Genomic DNA, 25,027 nt, shown 5'->3' with positions numbered 1-25,027 from the left:
AAGCCTTAATCTGGCTGACTTGAGTGTATTTATTTTTTAATGGAAATAGGCCCTTTTTTCCAGATAGTACCTGATCATCATAAAAGAAACACATTTCGGGGCGCCTGGGTGGCTCAGTTGTTAAGCGTCTGCCTTCGGCTCAGGTCATGATCCCAGGATCCTGGGATGGAGCCCCGCATCGGGCTCCTTGCCCTGCGGGGAGCCCGCTTCTCCCTCTCCCACTCCCCCTGCTTGTGCTCTCTCACTCTCTCTCCTCTCTCTCTCTCAAATAAATAAATAAAATATTTTTTAAAAAAACCACATTTCTTTTCATAATGGAAGTGAGAGAATGATGTTAGTACCAAGAACATGTAGCCGTCTCATTCTTTGCAGATGAGAAAGGTTCACATCAAAACTCAGTTGACATTGGAAAGGCATTAAATGAAACTGTTGACTCTGAAGCTTCCTAAGGCAATCAACTTTGGATCTTTGCCTGTGGGAGATTTCACTAGATGTGACCCTCTTGGGTCTAACAGTTCTACTAGAGTTATGTGGAGTGTTTTTGTTTTATTTTGCTTTTATTCCCAAAAGGAAGTTACCTTTATGATGTTTTTCATTCAGCGTTCTCCCAGCACATACTTAAGAAACTTAACAAAATTTGAGTTTTATTTTAGGAGTGCGTTTTTGATGGCTAATTTTGAGCTTAGGGTACTGGTTCCGATCTGAACATGATTTTGTAGAGGAAATAGACATGCTCTGTCTTAATGGATAGCGAGTTGAAGGAAAACATAAAATGGTTGCTGCACATCGATGGGTTCTTTGAAAAATGTGGCACAAATATTTGGGTTAGCTTTTTGCTAACTTGTATTTAGGCTAGCAGAATTGTAGTGCAATTTCTTGACTGCTGCCGTCAAGCTTATTTTACCACTTTCCTTTTTTTCTTTTCTATTTTAAATTATAAGTGAGGCTGAGCCAAGTAGGCTATATTTGTACTTCCCCATCTTGTGTGTATGTTGATACTATTTGTGTGTTGACAGCCCTTCACGAGGTTGTATTTTCTTCAGTTTATCCTACATAATGTTCTTTGATAATGTGTTCTGATGCCTCTGTTTTTGTTGTCAGAAAGTTCTCTAATGACCAACTGAAATTCTTTCCTTTCTTCTTGCTCTCACTTTCTTAGGGCTTATCATTACCTGCAGATCACTTGTTTGTATCTAAAACGTGTAGCTTTAAGTAATTCTCTCTTCCTTTCTATTTCTTCCTTTCTTGCTTTTCTCCCTGAAGCCAGGGTAGGGGTTAGAGAGTTGCTGGAAGGGGACAGGGCTTGGAACTAGATACCCTCAGGTGTATTAACCTATGAGAAAAAATAATTTCAGTCCTAGATTTACAAGGAATCTTCAAGGTCATTTAGTTCAGTTTTGGTTCTGCATAGAGAAGCAGTTTGGACCAGAAAGAATATTGGTTTTTGAAGTCATAACAATCCTAGGTTCAAATCTCTGCTCTGTCCGTTACTAACTGTAAGCATAGACAAGTTACGTAATCTTCCTCAGTGTCAGTTAATTCATCTTTATGGAGATAAGGTTTTTTCCCTCTCTCTCACTGATGTATTGTGAAGGTTAACTAAGAAAACCTGTACAGGATACTTGGGGCATAATTGGCACTAAATGGGGAGAGCCGATATTATTGTAATTATTACTAGTTTTATTAGTCCTATACAATCCTCTATAAGTTATGTATATTTTAAGTTGCATGGGTCCAACATATTACTGCATTTAAAGTACAGCTTTGTTAAATTAAATAGTCGAGGCATTTGTTTTCAGGGTTGTGGGCCTAATAAATGTTCTCTTATACTGAATGTTAGGGCTTTTTTTTTTTTTTCTTAGCAAAAAAACCCTTTCATTATCACACTTTCTCTTTTAAAAAAAGCACTGTATGTCTCACCGCATGTGGTCTGTCCTGAGCTCTCATCTTTCCGCTGTTTGATTAGCTTATCCCAGCTGGTTCATGGAAGCTGTTGAAAAGTTATAGATGATTAATATCCGCCAATTTAATTCAGTTTCAAATGAAGAAGCATGAGTATTTATGAGCATGTTTTTGTACTAAATGAAGTGTTTTTTGGGTTTTTTATGGGTTTTGTGGAGTTTTTTTGGAAATTTGGTTTTATACCGAGAACAACAGATGAATCCTGAGATTATAGGTGTCTGTCTCTCTCTCCCTCTCCCCCTCCCCACACACACATTTTAAATGTCCTACCAAAGAAAGTCTCATGGTAAATTTATAAGCATTCACTGAAATCACTCTATGTTAGGAATTGTACTATAAAAATGCCGTGTATGTTGTTTTGGGGATTCTTCTCTCTTCAATAGTGAATTACTGCTCTTATCCATGTTTTATCAAAGGGAAGTTGAGGCTCAGGGAAGCTAAGTAACCTCCCTGAGATCACACAGCTATTAGGTAATGTTGTAGAGCTAAGAATGGGGCTTGGATCTTTCTTTCTCCAGAGCACTTAACCACCATGTTAACTGTATTGGGCACTGCACTTAACCTTTCCTTATCTGTCTCAATATTTATTTTTAAATTATTAACTCACTCTGCCAATCTGTTACAAAGGGATCATGCTAAATAACCGTAGAGTATAAAATGAAAGCTCTGTGTAAATGAAGATTTTAATATTGACAATGTCTCTCCCATTAGAGAAAGAGATTTCATTTAAATGAATGAAATAAGAGTTATTATGTTGATTTGTACTCTGGTGCCCTCCTTCATTCTTCCCGTGTTAAGGGGGTTTTAATAACATCCAATACTCCAATTCTTATTCACTAATAAAGCCATGCCATAAAATTTAAAACATTGTAAGTGCTAAACAATTACCGTGAAAACCCAAAGTGAATCAAAGTAGATGGATTTTAGTGATGAAAACTGTCCTTCTAGACTGATTTGAAATTCTGGTCCATAGCCCATTTAAACAGATTCAATCTGCTATTTAGAGAGTGTGTTTATCACACTCGCTTTGTGGTGGTAACTAGCTAGAAATTTTAAGTAGAGAATGCACTCAGGAGATAGAGGCTCTTTTCCAGGACCCCAAATCAGAAAAGATCACTTTCTTCTAAACCCTGGAAAAACCTGTAACAGGACAGGGGAAGTTTGGAGTACGATCCTCTTTTCAAAGAAATAGTGGTGAAATAAAAGATAGGGGAACTTAAACATGAGTGTCTTATTTTTGATACCAATAATTAGTCTCAGGAACAGTTTTGGGGCCTTGCTTACCTTGATTCTTCCCAGTGGAGATAAGCAGTTACCCACAGCTCACACTGGACTGCAATGCCAGCCTGTATGCCTTCACAATGCCCCTCTCCCCTCCTTTCTTCCCCTCCCTCTTCTAAGTTGTGCATGAATTAACCTTGTCAGAAAGTAGAAGCCACTTACAGTTTTCTTGAAAAAGTTGGAGGCCTCCTAATCACAAATTGCTAGTTGTGCTCAACTGAACACCATAGCTTATTGGTTATAGGGTTTCATAAAAGCAAACTTGGTATTTTGATGGCAGAAAGTGGGTTCCCATGACCTATATCCTAAAAGCAGTAGAGTTTGACTAACTTTGGCCAATGTCTTTATATTAGCTTTATTTTGTGATAAATAGAATTTTAATATAAAGACTTTTTCTTGTTGATGTTTTGTTTTATATTCAAGAAATTAATCCTTTGTCAATTACATGTGTAGTCCATATCTTCATCTAATTTGTGGCTCTTAATTTTCTTTTAGGGGTCTTTGAATTAAGATACTCTTAATATTCATGAATTTGAATTTATCAGTCTTTTAACTTAACTTATAACTTTGTTTCAGAAATTCTCTATTCTGAGACCATAAAAATAGACTGCATTTTTTTCTAAATGTTTTAAGTTATATTTAGCATTTAAGGCCTTAGTGTATAAGAAACTGATTTTTTTTAAATTGATTTTTGCTTGTTGTAAGGAAGAAATCAAATTTAATATTTTAGAAATATCTATAACTAGTTATCCTAGTTATTGAATAGACCCATTCTTCCTTCCTCTGAGCAGGAGTGCCACTTCTGTCATATAGAAGTTCCTGTATGTGAGAGTATATTTCTGGTGTACTTCAGTTTATTCTGCCAATCTTTGTCCCTGTACTAAATTACTATAGCTTTAAAAATTTTTTTTTTTTTAGATTTTATTTATTTGAGAGAGAGAGAGCACAAGTGGGGAGGAGAGGGAGAAGCAGGCTCCCCACAGAGCAGGGAGCCCGATGTGGGACTCGATCCCAGGACCCTGGGATCATGACCTGAGCCTAAGGCAGACGCTTAACCGACTGAGCCACCCGGGTGCCCAGAATTACTATAGCTTTAAAGTAAGTCTTGGCATCTGGTAGGACGGTTCCCTCATTATCTTATTTTTTACCCAAGAAATAGACTAATTTATTCAATATACATTTTTCACATGCGTCTATATGTACATTACAATACAAAATAATGACATCTTAGCACTTAGCTGAAAGAGAGCATTCAAAATCATTAATCCTTTGAATCTATAGTATCATCATTAGAACTTTGTAACATAGATAATGCTGTGTTACAGATAAATCTACCTTCTTTGTTTGGAATTACATTGAATCTAATTTGAGGACAATGATATATTTAAAATACTGAGTTTCCCCTTCCATGAAATGTATCTCTGTTTCTAAGGGTCTTGTTTAATGTCTCTCAGTAAAGTTTTACAATAGTAGATAATTACAAATAATGACAGTTTTTTCTCTTCTTTTCCAATATTTCTCACTTTATTTCTTTTTCCTGCCTTACTATACTAGGCTCCCCAGTACAGTATAGAATAGAATTGATAGTAGCAGTCATCCTTGTCTTTTTCCTGCTTTTAAAAAGAGCACATTTATCTATCTCTTTATTTATTTAGATTTTATTATTGAGAGAGAGAGACTGCGGGGGGGGGCGGGGGACAGGGCAGAGGAAGAGGGAGAATGAATCTCAAGCAGGCTCCACACCCAGCATGGAGCTCAAGGTGGGGGGCCTTGATCTCACAACCCTGAGATTATGACCTGAGCTGAAACCAAGAGTTGGACACTTAACCAGCCAAGCCACCCAGGTGCCCCTAAAAAGAACACTTAATGTTTCACTATAAAGTATAACATTTGCTGTAGTGTTTTTGGTGACTACCTTGTACTAGGTTAAGGAAGTTCCCTTTATTCCTAGTTTGTTCAAGTTTTTAAAAATCATGAATTCATGTTGTATTTTATTGGATGCTCTTTCTGCATCAAGTAATATGATGTTTTTCTCCTTTTGATCACTAAATAAGGTGAAAAATCCATCCCTGTATTCCAGAGATAAACCTTACTTGGTTAAGATGTATTATTAATTTTTAAATATGGCTTGATTTAGTTGGCTAATATTTTTTTTTTTTAATTTATTTATTTGAGAGAGAGAGAGAGAGCACATGAGAGGGGGGAGGGTCAGAGGGAGAAGCAGACTCCCCGCCGAGCAGGGAGCCCGATGCGGGACTCGATCCCGGGACTCCAGGATCATGACCTGAGCCGAAGGCAGTCGCCCAACCAACTGAGCCACCCAGGCGCCCTAGTTGGCTAATATTTTTATTAGAATTTTTGCATCTGTGTTTTTTAATGATTTGACTTATAATGTTCATTTCTTGTACTATCTTGTCTGGCTTTGGAATTAAGGTTATTCTAGCTTTATACACTGAGTTGGAAAATGTTCTGTTTTTTTCTGGAAGATAGAGATAACTTTATTTAAGGATGTGGTTACTTGTTCCATGACTGAGAGAACTTGTCTGTAAACTGTTTGGTGTTGTTGGGAAGATGTAAGGTACCAGATCAGTCTCTTTAATAGTTTATTTAGGTTTTTTATTTCTCTTTCCCTTCCTGCCCCCCTCCTTCTACCTTCTTTCCTCCTCCTCTTCCTCCTTCTTCTTCACCATTACCATCACCTGTAAACAAAGACCAAATATGTTTTATTATACCACAGGCTACCCCCCCGGTATTTGACCATGGATCCCGTATAGCAAAAGAATCCTGATAGTTAAAAGATGCTGGCACATTACTAGTCCTTACTAGTCCCATTCAGTCATTAACAGTAGTTCAGTCCATCATCCTTATTGTATGAAAATGTCTCCCAGGCTGAGGTCACTCAGGTTTGCAGACTTTCATTTGCTCTTGTCAGGTTCCAAAAGCAGTAGTGGTCTAAGCAATACATGGTTTCATCTTTCAAGGCATCTGGTATAATTGAGCTAAGAGACAATATTATCTCTTGCTCTAAGCCTCTTTGAGGTATTAATGTATATGGGATTTCCCTTACTACCTAACTCATTTATTCTTTCCTTTACCCTCAGCTACTATTCCTCCTTCTTTTTATTTAAACCCAGATGCTTCTGCCTTTGGAAGGGCACAGCTTAGGTTCAGCTCCAGTACAGATAGATTTCAGGATTCTACAAGTGACAATAGAATCTGGCACTCCTTACACATTCCAGAGTGAGTCCTATGGGAAAAGAGGCTCCTGGTTCTTTATCTCCTCCTTGCATTCTCCATGTAACAAGATCCTGTATAAACAGTTTCCGTTTGATTTTGGAATTCATCTAAACATTGCCTTCTCCAGCATTACCTAAGACATCATGAGTATTCCAGATTTCAAGATTATTTTATGTCTTTCATTCATAGGAACAGTTTAATGTCCAGTAAGCAAGCTAGTAATTGCCTCTCATGGGAGTTCTCTAGTCCAACATCCCAATACTCATCACTGGGAGGTGCTCACAGATTTTTGCCATAGTCTCAGTCTATGCTGTGCACATAGGGCTGTGGTGTAGAATTTGTCCATACCAGGACTTCTGCTGCTTTTCTACACTGTGCAGGCTCAGGCAGTCTTATCCCCATGTAGCATGTCCAGTTAATACTGCTTGAAGAGCAATTTATGTGCTTTCTGTTTTACTTTTGGGGGAAGTGTTCTGCAGTCATACAAAATATCCATTCCCATAAAACATTCAGGTGAAGGTTAACATATTCTGGAGTAGAATTCAGTGATTCATCACTTACAACACTCAGTGCTCACACAACAAGTGCCATCTTTAATACCCATCACCTATCTAGCCCATCCCCCACCCACATCCCTCCATCAACCTTCAGTATGTTCTCTGTTGTTAAGAGTCTCTTATGGTTTGTTTCCCTCTCGCCTTTATTTCCGCCCTTACCGTATACTCATCTGTTTTCTTTCTTAAATTCCACGTATGAGTGAGATCATGTATTTGTCTTTCTCTGACTTACTTCACTTAGCATAATACACTTTAGCTCCATCCACATTGTTGCAAATGGCAAATTTCAATTTTTTGATGGCTGAGTAATATTCTGGTGTGTGTGTATGTGTGTGTGTGTGTATACACCACATCTTCTTTATCCATTCATCAGTCGATGGACATTTGGGCTCTCTCCATAGTTTGGCTCTTGTTGATAATGCTGCTGTAAATATCATGGTGTGTGTACCCCTTCAAATCTGTATTTTTGTATCCTTTGGGTAAATACCTAGTAGTGCAATTGGTGGGTTGTAGGGTAGTTTTATTTGTAACTTTTTGAGGAACCTCCACACTATTTTCCACAGTGGTTGTACTAGTTTGCATTCCCGCCAGCAGTGCAAGAGGGTTCCCCTTTCTCCGCATCCTCACCAAACACCTATTGGTTTCTTGTGTTGTTAATTTTAGCCGTTCTGACTGGTGTGAGGTGGTATCTCATCGTGGTTTCAGTTTGTATTTCTCTGATGATGAGTGATGTGTTGAGCATCTTTTCATGTGTCTGTTAGCCATCTAGATGTCTTCCTTGGAAAAGTGTCTAGTCATGTCTTACTTATTTTATTTTATTTATTTATTTAAAGATTTTATTTATTTACTTGATGGAGAGAGAGGAAGGGGTCAGAAGTAGGCAGAGGGGCAGGTAGAGGGAGAAGGAAAAGCAGGCTCCTCACTGAGCGGAGAGCCCGACGTGTGGCTTGATCCCGGGACCCTGGGATCATGACTTGAGCTGAAGGCAGACACTTAACTGACTGAGCCACCCAGGCGCCCCTTTATTTATTTATTTATTTTTTAAAGATTTTATTTTCTTCTGCCCATTTCTTAACTGGATTATTTGTTTTTTTGGTTGTTGAGTTTGATAAGTTCTTTATAGATTTTGGATACTAACCCTTTATCAGATATGTCATTTGCAAATATCTTCTCCCATTCCATAGGCTACCTGTTTCCTTTGCTGTGCAGAAGCTTTTTATCTTGATGAAGTCCCGATAGTTCATTTTTGCTTGTTTCTCTTGGCTCCAGTGATGTGCTTGGCAAGAAGTGGCTGTGGCCAAGGTCACAGAGGTTGCTGCCTGTGTTCTCCTCTAGGATTTTGATGATTTCCCATCTCACATTTAGGTCTTTAACCCCTTTTGAATTTATTTTTGTGTGTGGTGTAAGAAAGTGGTCAGTTTCATTCTTCTGCATGTTACTGTCTAGTTTTCCCAACACCATTTGTTGAAGAGACTGTCTTTTTTCCATTGGATATTCTTTCCTGCTTTATCGAAGATTAGTTGGCCATATAGTTTGTGGGCTCATTTCTGGGTTTTCTATTCTGTTCCATTGATCTGTTTGTTTTCATGCCAGTGCCATACTGTCTTGATGACTATAACTTTGTAATATAGCTTGAAATCTGGACTCATGATGCCTCCAGTTTTGTTTTTCAGAATTGCTTTGGCTGTTTGGAGTCTTTTGTGGTTCCATAAAAATTTTAGGGTTGTTCGTTCTAGCTCTGTGAAAAATGCTGGTGGTGTTTTGATAGGGATTGCATTAAATATGTAGCTTGAAGTAAAGCCTATTTAAACATTGTAATTTTTACCCAAACTTCCACTTTAATGCTTTCAACCTCAAAACTCTTTATGTTCTATCAATCTAATTGTAGCCCACATTAAGACTTCACTAAAGGGTCTTGGTACCACAGTATGTGAGGCTCCTGTGTAAAGGAGTCTCAGAAACTTCTCTTCACCCACTAACCATTTTCCCCACTCTTGTGCATTAGGTTTTGGGTCTCCCCAAGGGGGTGAGCCAAGAGACCTTGGCCGTTTTGTCAGTCTTTAGTTTTTTTTTTAAGATTTGTTTATTTATTTTAGCGACAGAGAGCGAGCACTTGAGTGAGAGTGGGGGGAGGGGCGGACTACCCAGCTGAGCATGGAGCCCCATGGGGCTTGATCCCAGGACCCCCCGAGATCATGACCCGAGCCACAACCGAGAGTCAGCCACTCAGCTGACTGAGCCACCCAGGTGCCCTTGTTGATCTTTGTCTTGATTATTCTCTCCGACTGTTGCCCTATACGATTCCAGGTCTGGCTTCTCATTATAGTCTTTGCCTTTCCCACATTTTAAATTTTTCCGAACAGGAGTAAATAGGCCCAACTTGTTTGGTGTCTTTTAATGTAGGAGTACCAACAAGGGGTTCCTTTGGTCTATCTAGCCTTAGAGAGTGCCGTTACTAAGACCTTGTTTCAGCCGCATCAATGTCTGTTTTATTCATCCCATTTTTCAGTAACCATCTAAAGATTTACACCCTGCTGGAATGAGTCACTTGACACTCGTTTTTCCTTTTCCTCTTTGTTTCACTTCTATCAATATTTGCTTTGAATATTCACCCCTATTTCTTAATAACTTAAAAGATTTCCACCTTGCTGGGAAAAGTCCCTTGACTCTCCCATCTGCCTCTCCACATATTCTTGTTAACTTAATATTTTTATTAGCACCTTTTAAGATTCATGAGGAACAGCTGAGATCGCAAATTTGGTAAGGCTTCTCTGACTGATTTTGTGGTAATAAGATGAGGTACCTATGCAGAAGGGGCCCCCAGCATGTACCATCACCTGGTAATGGGCATATTCAGTGGGTGAGTATCCCAGTTATTATAAAGCTAATCCTACATGGCTTGCATGTGAAGCCTATTAACTGCTTCATCTGGGGTGTTCCACTTGGTATTTATAGAGGGAGTCAGGCAGTCCCCATTCCTCAGGATAAACAGACTTTACAGTGACTTTTATCCAGTCCACCAGACTATCTGTTCCTTCAGGAATAACCTGCTATGTGTGTGGATCATGGATAGCCACTTGTGATCCTCTTATAGTTAGCTGTGGGTCTTGCATCAACCCAAACATGCTCTTCTACCCTGCAGCATTTCAAAACAAAGATACCATTCCTGAATTACTCTCTCAATCCATTTTAGAAAAGGTTCTTCAAGAAGTTAATACCGATCTACAAAATGAGATAGCTCCTTCACACTATGCCCCCTGGTTTTAGTAGCTTCTTGGTTTTGCCCTGCCCTACATACAAACTTGAGTGACCAGAGGTCTGAGAAGTGCTCTTTGTTGTCCTCACATAATTTTTCCCTTTTGGGACAGCCTTAAGGCTACTTGGCAGAAGCTCAGCTTTGTGTAGCATCAGGTGTGACTAGCACTCCCTTAATTTTATTTTTGTTATTATAGATAACAATAACGAAGGGATTGTGTATTTCATTTTTTTTCTTTTTGGTTTGCATTTCCTCAGGCATCCCATGAGCCAGTTCCCCAGGAGTTGGATTCATCTATAAATTCCACTGGTAACTTTTACCTTCAGTAACTTACCTCAGCTGCTGTTCCACACCCTTAGTGACCATGTGGCCACTCACGAATCAAAGTTTCCTCATCCCCCCATACTTCCATCCTTTCTCTTCCCAAACCACATATTTCTGTGAATCTGGGCCTTTCTAGTGAATCCCACATTTTCTGATACCAAATGATAGGTGTTTCCTGACACTGAACAAGAGCTTCTTTCAGTAAGTTCCAGTAAGTTCCCACACCAACTGAGTGCGCAACAATTCAATTCAATTCTGATACTAACTACCTGGAGTTAACACCAGACTCCACAGGTTTAGGGATTTGGTCCCACAAGACTGTCTTCACTTCAGACACTAGCTACAAATGGGGTGTCCAGGCAACCCTCATTTCTGTCTAGCCAACTCCAAATTCAGTTTACACAACCCACCACTTAGACTCAGTAATTCGCTTAGAACGACTCGGAACTCTGGAAGGCATTTTCCTTACGGTCACCGGTTTATTATAAAACCTACGACTCAGAAACAGGCAAATGGAAGATTTGTAAGAAATGTATTGGGGGGGTGGGCAAAGAGCTTCCATGCTGCTCTTCAGGCACAACACCTCAGTGTGTCTGCCAACCCAGAAGCTCCTCTATTTCTTCTTGAATTAATTTAATTTTTTTTTCTTGAATCAATTTTTGTTCATTTATATTTTCTCTAGGAACAAATTTCTAAAGCTTTCAACTTCTTTGCCGAAGGCCTTAATATTCCCTTTTCTTGGTAATCTCTGCTCTATCTGTAGTTTTGTCTCCCTTTTTATTCTGAATACTGTTTATTTGTGCCTTCTCTCTTCTCATTGCAGTTTTTTCCATTTAATTAATGTAGGTGTTATAAACTCTGTTTCCCTTTCTTAATGGTAAATTTTGGAATTTTAACATGAACACTTAGTCTTATGTCAATCAGAATGTTTAAAATATTAATATGTAAAATACTTTAATTCCAGTCATCCCCATCATAGCTTACTTGCTACAGTTGATGTAAGACATTTTTATTTTATACACTTGGTTTTGTTTAACTTTACCCACTGTTAAATAACAGAAATTCAACCAAGTAAATTATAAAGATGTAATTGGCTTTATTAATTCATGAATTGGGCAGTATCCCACGTAGCAAGTACAGGGGTGCTCCAAAGGTCTATAGAAAGGGAAAGGTTTTTAAAGGCAGGACAAGGAAGTCATAAACAGAAAAAGGACTATTTTGGGTGAGGTCACTTTCCTGTGGGGACAAAAGGGTCTTATTAGGTGGATTACCTCACCAGTGCTGACCAGGAAATTCCAGACTGACCAGTTAAGACTGCATTTCTGGGGGAGGTTGAGACTGTCATTAGATTAGGTATTAAGCCCCAGGATTGGTGACATGGTCTAGTACATAAGTAAGTAACTCCATTTTAGATCTGTGGTTTTCTTTTTCTTTCATTTTTTTTTTTAAATTTTTTTTAAAGATTTTATTTATTTTTGCTAGAAAGAGCGAGAGAGTGCCAGCGGGGCGGGTGGGGGGAGGGACAGAGGGAGAGAGAGAAGCACACTCCCCACTGAGCAGGAAGCGCAATGTGGGACTCGATCCCAAGACTTTGGGCAGATGGTTAACTGACTGAGCCACCCAGGCACCCCTGTGGTTTCCTTTTAAATACCACAGTTGCTTTCTTAAAAATTCACATTCCATTTTGTATCTTAAATAGTTCTTCTGGGATCAGTCTCATTCCTAAAGTATATCCTTAGACATTCCCCAAATGAGGTGGCATTTTCAATGAGATTTTGTTCATCTGAAACTGTTTTCCTTTTGCCTGTGTTTTTGAAAGATGATTTTACTAGAGATTAAATGCTAGGTTAAAAGTGGTTTTTTTCCTTCTTTTAGCACTTTGAGAATAAGATTCTACCATCTTCTGGTTTCCAGGGTAGCTGTTGAGAAGTAATCTATCAGTCACCCTAATTGTCATCTGTTGGCTGGAAATCTGTCTTTTCACCCTGGTTGTATATGAGAGATTTTCTTTTTGCCTTTCATGACCTATATTTTGACTGTAATTTATCTAGATGAGGGTTTCTTTATTTGTTCTGCTTGCGATTCGTTGTGAAATCTAGGGTTAATGTGTTTCAGTAGTTTTTGGAAAATTTTCAACCATCTTTCTAAGTATTACTTCCATCCATCTTTTTTCTATTTTTCCTCCTGACACTTTAATTAAACCTGTTAATCTGTTTCACTCCATCTTCCGTATCTCTCAACCTCTCTTTGTGTCTCTGTCTTTTTGCTGCGTTCTGGGTGATTTCTCTGTATCTGTTTCCCAGCTTATTAATTCTCTTTTTACCTGTGTTTAATCTGTAGTTAATCCTTCCTTTGACATTTTACTTCAGTGGCCCTAAAACAGTTTTACTCCGTAATTCTTTCTTTAATTTCTTTAAACATTAAACATACGTATTTTATATTATTTATCAGATAAATTCAGTATCTGATGGGTTAAAGATTGAGGGTTTCTTCCTCCAGGAATGATTTATATTTTCTTTCACCAAGCATCTGAGTTCACTGGCAACACAGGTCTACTTTATTTATTTATTTTTTTAGGTAGGCTCCACGCCAGATCTACTTCATTTTTTTTTTTAATTTAAATTCAATTAATTAACATATAGTGTATTATTAGTTTCAGAGGTAGAGTTCAGTGATTCATCAGTCTTATGTAACACCCAGTGCTCATTACATCACCCAGTTACCCCATCCCTCCACCCGCATCCCCTCCAGCAAAATTCTCACCTTTGTGTTTCTTTGGGCCATACAGATAGCATGAGTTTGGGCCCTAAACTTACCCAAAAGCTGGCCAGTAGATAGAAATTCTCAAGGGGCTTTTTTCCCCCTCCCTCCCAGAGCTAGGGCCAGGACAGACAACTTTCCTGGCAGTACAGTGTTTCTTTTATTATTCTTGTTTTGTTTTTCCTTTCCCGATCCCTTTTCCCTGAGGTTTCTCCTGTTTTAGGTCCTGGCTTTATGCAAGAGGATCTACTGTCTGAATCCCAGCCCTTCTTGGACTTTGTTCCCCAACATGCACAGAAATAAAACTGAAGCTCTAACCACCTTGGATTAGTATATGCCTCAAAGAGAGCTAGACACTTCAGCTTTACCACACTGGACTCTTGTCCCCCTTTTTTTCCTGGCCTCTAATGACGTCTTCCCTTACTTTTTGCAAATCCATATATTCATGAATTTGGTGTTTTAAAATTATTTTATTTAGCATTTTTAGTTTAGATTAGGAGCTCTAGTCCATCATACTGCCATTAATAGAAGTATTTGAAAAAGATCACTGAACTAAAATTAAAATGAACAGATTGATTGTGTCAACTATTACAGAATATAACAACTGCTAGGCATAATTTAACTATTAATAATATAAAATAGGAAAATAATCCATGTCTGTTTTCTCTTTTGCCAACACTTACCCATTTAATCTACTTTAAACAATTTAAGTACACAGTTACATACATAGATACTTTATTTTTTCTCTTAACATCTGTTGAAACAGTAAGAGATAGCACTTTTCACAGGTAGTCATGGGTATTAGAAAATTATATTCTTATGAATGAATAGATCTAGAGAAGCATATTTTCATTTTAAATAATTTGCTTTAAAAATGCCTGATGTCAATCCATTGCCAGTGATTTTTGGAGGCTCTACCAGAGTGTCATGGCTAACTTGTGATTAACGTACTTTTTACACTTAAAATTGTGAATTAAATAAAAATTTTTAGGGGCGCCTGAGTGGGTCAGTCGGTTAAGCGTCTGCCTTTGGCTCAGGTCATGATCTCAGGGTCCTAGGATCAAGCCCTGCATTGAGCTCCCTGCTCAGTGGGGAGTCTGCTTCTCTCTCTCCCTCTACCCTCCCCACTGCTCATACTCTCTCTCTCTCTCTCAAATAAATAAATAAAATCTTTTAAAATTTTTTTAATAAAAAGCAATTCTCAACGAATACTTGGTTCATTACCTATTTTGCAAACCCTATTTGAAACATGTGTATGCTTTTTTAAAAGTCATCTAACATCAAATAAAACATCGTTTTTAAGTTAAATTCAAATTATTTATTCTCATAAATTATCCATTTTTTGTGGATTCTTTTGCCCACAAGTTATTTTCATATAGCTTAGGTTTAACAAGTTGTTAAAGGTTTATTTATTTATTTATTTATTAGAGAGAGAGAGAGAGAGAGAAAGCATGCGTGGGAGGGAGGGGCAGAGGGGGAGAGAGAATCTCAAGCAGACTCCCCACTGAGCATGGAATCCCACATGGGGCTTGATCACAGGACACTGAGATCATGACCTGAGCTGAAATCAAGAGTCAGAATGCTTAACCGACTGAGCCACCCAGGCACCCCTGATTTAGTAGGTTTTTAAAAAATTGTGTTTAAAGAAGTACATACCAGGGCACCTGGGTGGTTCAGTTGGTTGAGCATCCGACTTTTAATTTCAGCTCAGGTCATGATCTCAGGGTCATGAGATCAAGCCCCAAGTTGGGCTCTGCACTCAGCGGGGAGTCTGCTTGAGAGTCTCTCTCTCCCTCTCCTTCTGCCCCGACACCCCCCCCCCCCCACCAAGTTCTCTCTCTAAAATAAATAAATAAGCGGCGCCTGGGTGGCTCAGGCGTTAAGCGTCTGCCGTCAGCTCAGGTCATGATCCCAGGGTCCTGGGATCGAGCTCCCGCATCAGGCACCCTGCTCCGCGGGAAGCCTGCTTCTCCCTCTCCCACTCCCCCTGCTTGTGTTCCCTCTCTCGCTGTGTCTCTCTCTTTCAAATAAATAAATAAAATCTTTAAAAAAATAAATAAATCTTTAAAAAAAGAAATACATACCATTTACCATCTTAATTACTTCTTAGTGAACAGTTCAGTAGGATTAAGTATATTCACATTGTTATGCAGTCAGTCTCTAGAATTTTTCATCTTGTAACACTGAAACTCTATACCTGTTGGACACTTCCCCATGTCCCCCTCCTTCCAGGCCCTAGCAACTACCATTCTACTTTCTGTTTCTATGATTGACTACTTTAGATGCCTTATCTAAGTAGAATCACCTATTTGTCTTTTTGTGACTGGCTTATTATTTCACTCAACATAGGTGAACTTGCCTCAGTGAACCAACATGGTTCATCCATGTTGTAGCATGTGTCAGGATTTCCTTCCTTTTTAAGGTTGAATAATATTCCAGTGTGTGTGTATACATTTTTTTTTTTTTTTTAATTTATTTGACAGAGAGCGAGAGAGGGAACACAAGAAGGGGGAGTGGGAGAGGGAGAAGCAGGCTTCCCGCGGAGCAGGGAGCCCGATGTGGGGCTCGATCCCAGGACCCTGGGATCATGACCTGAGCCGAAGGCAGACGCTTAATGACTAGCCACCCAGGCGCCCCATGTATACCACATTTTGTTTATCCATTCATCTATTGATGGACACTTGAGTTGCTTTCACCTCTTAGTTACTGTGAATAATGGTACTAAAAACATTGATGTGCAAATATCTTTTCAAGTTTCTTCTTTCAGTTCTTTTGGACATATACCCAGAAGTGGAATTTCAGCAAGTTCTTAATACATAGTTGCTGCCAAAGACGATTTGGTTTTCTATGTTAATAATATAGATGTGCTTTTAATTGCTCTAGTATATCCAGTTATATGACTAGCCATAACTGTTAACAATCAGATCCCTCTTGTTAGGTATTTAGGGTATTACAAATAGTTTACTGTTATAAATGACACTTTATATGTAAAACATCATGTACTTACATTTTTATATACTTAGATGATTAATTCCCAGAATCAAAATTGCTGGGTCAAATGATCTGTGTATTTTTAAGCTTTTGATAAATACTGCCAAATAGAAAGCTCTAGCAACTTATGAAGATACTTTTTTCTCCACACCTTTGCTGTGATTTTCTGTTTAAATCTTTGTGAACATGATAAGCAAAATGTGGCTCATTTTTCACCCATTGAATTTTGGAGGTTGAATTTTTTTATGTTGATTTGGATTTGTGTTCTGTCTTTTGTGATGTCTTTGTGAGCTTTAGGCAATTTTTGTTGCTGTTACAGTAGTTTATTATGAAAACAGGTCAGTGTGGGGACAGGGGGACAAACAGGTACATTTAGTTGGCTCAAATGAAATGTAGTGCAGCTTCTTCACATACTTGCTGAGGTCAAGGGTCAAGTTCTCTATCGTTAGAAAACTTGTAATCCTAGCTCTTGCTTTGGGAGCTTCCAGAAGCTGTGTCCTTCATTTTGAAGTACTGTAGGGCATTGTTGGCAATATCTGAGATGAATTTCTGGAGCCAGAGAGATGAGCCGAATTATGCATGCACTGGAGGCTTCAAAGCCAGCAACAACAGGTGGTGACCAGTCACAGCACCCAGGACTGTAGGTGTGTAATCTTCTAGCCGTATCATGCTGTTCATCAAAGGTGTCCTGGCCACCACCAGCCTCATGCCTCTAACGGCAGCGCTTTGCAGTATGCAGATCCCATTAGACATGGCCTCCTCCTCAGACACTGAGCCACCAGCCGACAGTGGAGTTGCCTTGTGCCACTACTCGTCCTGTGCCCCCCTACGTCAGGTGTAGCTGCAGGCCCTTCAGCTGTCCTGGTGGGGCTGACCGTGTTCTCCATAATGTTGCTGGCTAGACAGGGCCTGAGACGGTGGAGGCAGGGCCCTCACAGGGTCTGCATATAAGCTGCTGCTAGCAAATTTTTGACAGTATATTCTGTATAATGTGGTAAAGCATAATCTGTTTATTGTCTAAATAGTTTTATTTTACATGCCTTAGATACTAACATACTCATTTCTTAACACACATTTATTGACCACTCACTATGTGTAAGCTCTATACCAAGTACTGGAAATTCTGAGATTAAAAATATAGTCATTGCTCTCTGGCAGATGATGGTACAGTAAGGAAAAAGTGGAACTCAGCCAAGCACTGAAAGAGGAAGAGACCTTCTAGACAGAGAAAAAGTGTATACAAAGGCAAAGAAACCTGTGAAAACATGTTAGATTCAGTGAATGAATTACAGGCAAATGATTTGACTGTGTATAGGGTGGTGATAAGAAATGAGGTCAGGAAAGGACCAAGTCAGGAAGAGCCTCATATGCTGTGCTGAGGCATGTCTTAAATATGAAAATAATGTCTTTTACTCATTCATCACTTTGAGTATCAAACAAAAATAATTTTCCTAAAATTGAAGTTTTCAAAACATACTTAAGAAAGCTCTTTTATTTTTTGATTCAGTTAAAAAGAATTGTCTTGTTTCTGCTAAGTAATTGCATTATAAAAAAGGATGTGGCATTTCAACCAGTCTTGTAGAGAACACAGACTGGAAAGAATAGACCTAGAATACCCAAGCAGGTGGGAGAATTGTGCTGAAGGAAATACAAACCATGTATATCAGTCTTTCAATGTCTAGTAGAAGAGGGGAAAGTGGATAATTTACTTTCACTCTCCATGTGCAAGTTTTCCATAATCAAAGCAAGAAAAGAGCCCAAGGTGCTACTTGCCATTACTTGAAGAATTTGTTTTCTCTGAGATTGAATATTTTTCCCACCAACAGTAAAAAAAAGTAGCCAAGCTGGGTCGCCTGGGTGGTTCAGTTGGTTAAGCGTCTGCCTACGGCTCGGGCCCTGATCCCAGGGTTCTGGGATCAAGCCCCATGTCCGGCTCTCTGCTCAGTGGGGAGCCTGCTTCTCCCTCTCCCTCTGCCTGCTGCTCCACCTGCTCGTGTTTGCGCGTGCTCTCTCTATATCAAATAAATAAATAAAATCTTTAAAAAAAAAAAAAAGTAGCCAAGCTGCTAGAGATTTGATTTGACTGCTTAAAACCCTGGACCTTCCAGTCAGGAAACAGATTAAACCATATCTGTAATTCAGAGGAATGTCATAAGAATTATTAAGCTATAATAGAAAGTAAGTATAAAGCCATGAATAAAACTCTTTAACAGGTACCCAAGGAAGGACAAACTTGGAAGGGTGGCCCATTTCCCAAGGCTGAGGTTCATACCTCGTTGAAGACAGTCCAGTTGCGGCCCATTGGATGGGGGAGAAAGTCAGTGGGTTGCCTGGTCCAGAGTCGCTGGGCAAAGGGAAACAAACCTCTGAGGTACAAGTGAGCTGCGGCTGGTGAGTGGGCACACAGAAATTGTCAGGACACCATTGTGGGTGTGAGATCTGAGTGTACAATATCCATGTTAGAGGGGCCATGGGAAGGTGACCACTGGCCCGGTCACTGAGGCTGCTTCCTCTTGGCATATGGCTGGGGAAGTACCCACCAGATGTCTTCATATGACCACACCACTGCTCAACCATGCAACAGGAGCAAGAACAAACAAAACATTGCAGTTGTACACTGGAACCGAGAAGAGAAGCTCCTTCCTCCTGCAGTGTCTCTGCATCGCCTCCTACTGGCAAAGTTTAACATTGTGCTCACTGTAAAAGAGAATGCTTAGTTTAGTCCATTATCGTAGACCATGTGCTGAGTGAGTTTGGAGCTGAGAGGCAATAAATATGTAAGTGGCACAGGATCAGACTGCTAACAGTCTTGAGCCTTTCACCTATATCTGGCTTACAATTGAGAAAGAAATACTAAAGTAGCCCCTGACATCCAGGAACTGATCTAGTTCTCAAACTAGGGCTCACTGTTATTGCGTACTGATCTGATGCTCATGACTGAGCCATGTTGTTCTATAGAATATAAATAGTCTAACAGGAACTTCCGCTTCAAGCAAGATCACTGTGTACCTCACAAAATACCAAACATCCTCTTCTCTCGCTGAATTAGTAACTGCTGCTTCACTTCCTTACCAAATACATTCTAACCCCACCTTAATCTGCCTTCCCTATAGATCAGATTTATTGAGATACCCTGTCATAGAATTGCCTTGATTTGTGACAGTACCTAATCCAAAGCAAGTCTCTACTTCTTTATACTCTTCCTAAAATTATCCAAACCCAGCCCAAATTCCTAATCCTTATCTCTAAACCCTCTTACAAAGACATGCCACAGATCCCCAGGGTGTGTGCACTCCTTCTCCATAAGGAGTAGTAAACCCAACTTGTTCAAATACAGGTGTGTTCTGGGGTTTTTGACTGAAGAGCATTGATAGAATAAATGATTACTATTTCTTAACCAAATGAATCTTCTCATTCCTCCTTTTCCTTAAAAACATTATTATTATTTTAAAGATTTGTTTATTTTTAGAGAGAGAGTGCATTCTTGTACACACACGTGCGAGCGGGGAGGGGAGGTCAGGACGACAGGCAAAGGGAGAGATTCTTTCAAGCAGACTCCCTGCTGAGCGAAGAGTCCACGACCCATGAGATCAAACCAAGAATCGGACGCTTAACAGATGGAGCCACCCAGGCACCCCTTAAAAACATTATTCTTGGGGCTCCTGGGTGGCTCAGTCAGTTAAGCATCTGCCTTCAGCTCAGGTCAGGATCTCAGGGTCCTGGGATTGGATCCTGGTATCGAGTCCTGCATCGGGCTCCCTGCTCAGCGAGGAGTCAGCTTCTCCCCCTCCCTCTGCCTCTGCCCCCGACTCATTCTCTCTCTCTCAAGTAAATAAATAAAATCTTTTTTTAAAAAAATTATTCTTAGGGGCACCTCGGTGGCTCCACTGGTTAAGGGGCTGCCTTTGACTCAGGTCATGATCTCAGCACCCCCTCCCCCCACCCCAGGCTCCCTGCTCAGTGGGGAGCCTACTTCTCCCTCTCCCTCTGCCCCTCCCCCCTCCCCCCTCCCCCCACTTATGTGTGCGGTACACATGCTCTCTCTCTCTCTCTCTCTCAAATAAATAGGTAAAATCTTTAAACAAACAAACAAACATTATTCTTAAGTAAGGTATTCATAAATTAGAAATGGGTAAGGGATTGGAGGAAGAATATCCCCCTACATTAAATTACTTAAGTAGTTTAAGTAGCTTTTTTTCCCATTTAATGTTGTGTAAAAACTAATTCTTTTTTAAAACCTAGATTTTAGTGTTACTGCTTTTTTTTCAAAGAAACTAGTTAAATTAGAAACATTGACTTTTTTTAAGGAAGTGATTGTCTTAGAAAACTAATCTTCAGCAGTACCAAAAAACCCCTGATAATAGTTTATTTCTATAACTTTTTACAACAGTAAAACTGTAGAAACCCACAGTAAAACTAAAGCAATTTTTATTTATTTTATTTTTTTGAAGTTTTTATTAAGTAATCTCTATACCCAACGTAGGTCTCAAATTCATCATCCCAAAGTGAAGAGTCGCATGCCCTTCTGACTAAGCCAGCCAGGCACCCTGACTAATAGCAGTTTTTTAAAGTTAGCAAATAAATACCAGAACAATCAAGTTATTTTTCTAACAGCCCATCTACATAGTACATACTGTACATTTTGAATAGTCGAATCATAAAATATATAAATAAGGTGGCTATGAAGTTAATTTTTTCTTTCTCTTAATTTTTCTTTTTCTTCCTTTTTTTTTTTTTTTCCTTTCTCTTAATTTTTCAATGAGCTCTGTTTTCCTCAAACCTCAGGAGTGACATGTGGAATACATCTTCCTAGTAGGGCAACAATGTGCTTTAATTCTCTAGTCACTTCCAAAAAGCTGTGGGGGCTTCCTGAGAGCCCTTTTTCTACTCTGAAGGGCCTTGGAAAACCTGCATTATATTTCACTATTAAAATCTTCACATTTTTAATATAAAGCAGGAAAAAGATGTTTAGATCTGATAATTATTCCTAAACAGTAGTTCTGATCCCTACACGGTCTACTTAAACATAGTTAGAATAAGTTACTTGGTAAAAAATCCTTTTTTTTTTTAAGATTTTATTTATTTATTTGAGAGAGAATGAGATAGAGAGAGCATGAGAGGGGGGAGGGTCAGAGGGAGAAGCAGACTCCCTGCTGAGCAGGGACCCGATGCAGGACTTGATCCAGGGACTCCAGGATCATGACCTGAGCTGAAGGCAGTCGATTAACCAACTGAGCCACCCAGGCGTCCCGGTAAAAAATTCTCTGTGTAATGAACAGTATCCCATGGCTTAGTAAATGGATATTTGAATTTTCTTTATAAGTGGGCATGTAGATAATTAACTGAATATATGAATATCCAAGAAATGTGATTTTTGAATGCAGTTTCTCGTCTGAGTAGTTACATTTTCTCCTACTGAAAAATTAGTTCTTTAGTCTCTTGTGGATGAAATCTAACCAATTGTCTATTTAAGTTGTGGATATCCAGCAAAATTATGTAGTCTTATCCCACTAATTCATTTATTTGTTAAAAAATATTTTGAGGGTCGCCTGAGTGGCTCAGTCAGTTAAGCATCTGCCTTTAGCTCAAGTCATGATCTCGGGGTCCTGGGATCCAGCCCCATGTCAGGCTCTGGCTTCGCACTCAGTGAGGAGCCTGCTTCCCTTCTCCCTTTGCCCCTCCCCCTGCTCTCTCTCTCTCTCTCTCTCTCTCTCAAATAAATAAAATCTTTAAATTTTTTTTTTTTTAATTTGAACATCTGTTAATATGTCAGATACTGGGATAAGGTGCCAAAGTTACAAAAATAAAAAAGACTCCAATCCTTGGTTGAAATGGGTGGCCATCTTAGACATTTCCCTGAATTTGGCCTTTTCCTATTTGCATGCATTCCTACCCCTTATTTTTTTGTGTTTTGTTAGGACTTTTACAATAAGAGGAGAAAATTATAACATTGGGTAGCATCATTAAATTTGGTCAGTAGGGGCGCTTGGGTGGCTCAGTTGGTTAAGCATCCAACTCTTGATTTCGGCTTAGGTCATAATCTCAGGGTCATGAGATCAAGCCCCACGTCAGGCTCTGTGCTCAGCGTGGAGTCTGCTTGAGATTCTCTCTGTCTCCCTCTGCTCCTTCCCCTGCACATGTGCTTGTGCATGGTCTCTCTCTCTAAAAAAGAAAATTTTGGTGGGGGTGGTCAGTAAATTTTGATCAGTACTGCTATAAATTAGGCCCTGTGCTTTATGGGCAAATGGGTACCACTCTGTCCTTACTGAGCCCACAGTGGAGAAAAAAGCCCACAGGGCAAGGCCATTATGGAGTCCTGTCATAGTTCAGAGCTACAGTTACAGGGACATTTAACAGATTTCAGGGTTTCAGGTCAGCTGCCCCACCCCTACCTGTGTGATGAAAGACCCCATCTCCTATAGCTCAAACATCTGCCTGTTGACCAGCAAAGTGGTAGGTAGCTGATTATTTGATCTCCTTTGACCACCCCATCTCCACAGAGTACCAGCTGTCTCAGCCCAGCTTCTCTGGGCCTCAGCTGGTGTGTGTGTATGTGTGTGTGTGTGCGTACGCGTGTGTGTGTTCATGTTCATGTGTGTCCCAGCTGGTGTGTGTGTGAGCGTGCATGTTCGTGTTCAGGTGTGTCCATGTCCCCACCTGCAGTAATTTGGTCAGCTATTCATGTTCTCTGGGCCTCAGCTGGTGTGTGTGTGTGTGTTTGTTCATGTTCATGTGTCTGTGTGTCCATGTCCCCACCTGAGGTAATTTGGTCAGCTATTCATGTTCCTATGTCTGACCCCTACCCCTCAGGCCCCCTGGTATTTGTGTTTTTAAAGTATTCCTATAAACAGGTTTTCACCTAAAATTTAAGTCTTTTTTTTTCTTTTAAGAATTTTTTTAAGTAATCTCTACACCCAACGTGGGGCTCAAGTCTACAACCCCAAGATCAAGAGTCACATTCTCTACCGACTAAGCCGGCCAGGCACCCCCTAAAATTTAAGTCTTAGTAGTGAATCACATAAGGAAACTTCTAAGTATACTTGGCTATGGATAGCTGATGATTCATTACCAGAATCCCACTGTAGACTATTAAAGGTAGTTATATACAAATTATAAAACAACACAAAGATTTTTAAGCAGAAAACATCCTGTTTATGTTTGGTCAGGTGTTCTTTGGGTTGATGTGAACCAAATAGCATCTGATCATTTTCTTTAACCTTTTTAAAAAGACTTCCCCCAAATCTTACTCCCCCAGATTTAACTGTTTTTGTGTCCAGTGAATTCTATGAGAGCAAAATTACAAGTCCATAATCCTTTCTCTTCAATTTTCAAATCCAAAAAATTTCAGAAAATAAAAGATTCTTTTTATAACTCATTTATTGAAAAAGACCTGAACCAGAGTGACCCTATTTAAATTCTTTATCTGTCTTATTAGGACACTCATAAAGTTTGCTGCAGAAATATTAATGTGTTTTATTACAGGGTGCTGCCCTAGATATTTCATGTATATGCTATATGCACAATATTACCTTTTTTTAAATTTTTATTTATTTATTTATTTATTTATTTATTTGAGAGAGCGAGAGAGTGAGTGAGTGAGAAAGAGAGCATGAGCTGGGGGAGGAGCAGAAGGAGAGGGAGAAGCAGACTCCCTGCTGAGCAGGGAACCCTAATCTCAGGACTCCAGGATCATGACCTGAGTTGAAGGCAGATGCTTGCTTAACCGACTGAGCCACCCAGGCACCCCACAATATTACCTTTATAAAAAATAAATGAATTCTAAACACATCTGCCTCCAAAGGTTTAAATGAGGTTTATAGACAATAATGAATAAAGTACCTCTATGGCAGAGTGGTTTAAGAGGGCACTTTATTTGTAACTATGTGAGATAATAGATGTTAACAAAACTTACTGTGGTAATCATTTTGCAATATATACATATATCAAATAATTATGTCATACACCTAAAACTAATACAGTGTTATATGTCAATTATATTGCAATAAAATGGGGAGGGCACTTTAATATTGTTAGCAGTTTGTAGTTTTGATTAATTCATGTGACAAAAACACAAAAATCAACCTTTAATTTTCAGGTAACTTTCACTTTGTTTCCAGATTTGATAGTTACGTAGTTGGGGGTTAAATATAGGAAGTATGATTATGAATGCATATATTTGTTTGATTTCTTAAACCCACAAAATGAAGGCTAAAATAAATATAATCAGGATAACCATAGGCCATAACCATGATCATATATACAAGAAAAAAAGAGCGTCTGAATTGGGAATTACATTGATATGCATGTATACAAAAAGTAATCAGTAGCAATATCCTGGTACATTTTCGATGGGCTACATGCCAAGAGCAATTCTATTAGTTATTGTTTCCTCCACATTTTAAGGGAGTGTAAACTTACATACTGGTGATTTGAGAAGCAAGAATAAGATAGTGTTTCCCACCTACTCATACCCCTTAGTACCATTCAAGTGAAACCATTGAACTCTTTAATTATGCTGGGATAGAATTGACCTATTTTCTGCATGATCATAAAGAAACATTTATTACAACAAGATTTTTTTCATGGAAATTAGTATTTTCAAGCTTAATGCAGTGATTATGTTTTTATTTGGAATCTTCCCCTCCTTTTTTCCTTGTTC

The 25,027-nt window shown here is 39.2% G+C and overlaps 1 protein-coding gene across 3 annotated transcripts in view; it reads left to right on the top strand.

Annotated features, from left to right (window-relative positions):
• The window catches only part of DENND5B (DENN domain containing 5B), a 189,772-nt gene that overhangs the window by 89,506 nt on the left and 75,239 nt on the right, over window positions 1-25,027 (top strand). The window lies entirely within an intron of this gene.

This window comes from Halichoerus grypus, chromosome 6 (assembly GCF_964656455.1).
Source record: "Halichoerus grypus chromosome 6, mHalGry1.hap1.1, whole genome shotgun sequence".
Taxonomy (NCBI): Eukaryota; Metazoa; Chordata; class Mammalia; order Carnivora; family Phocidae; genus Halichoerus; species Halichoerus grypus.
Note: the sequence above shows the minus strand (reverse complement) of the source record. Positions and strands in the feature narration are given on the sequence as shown.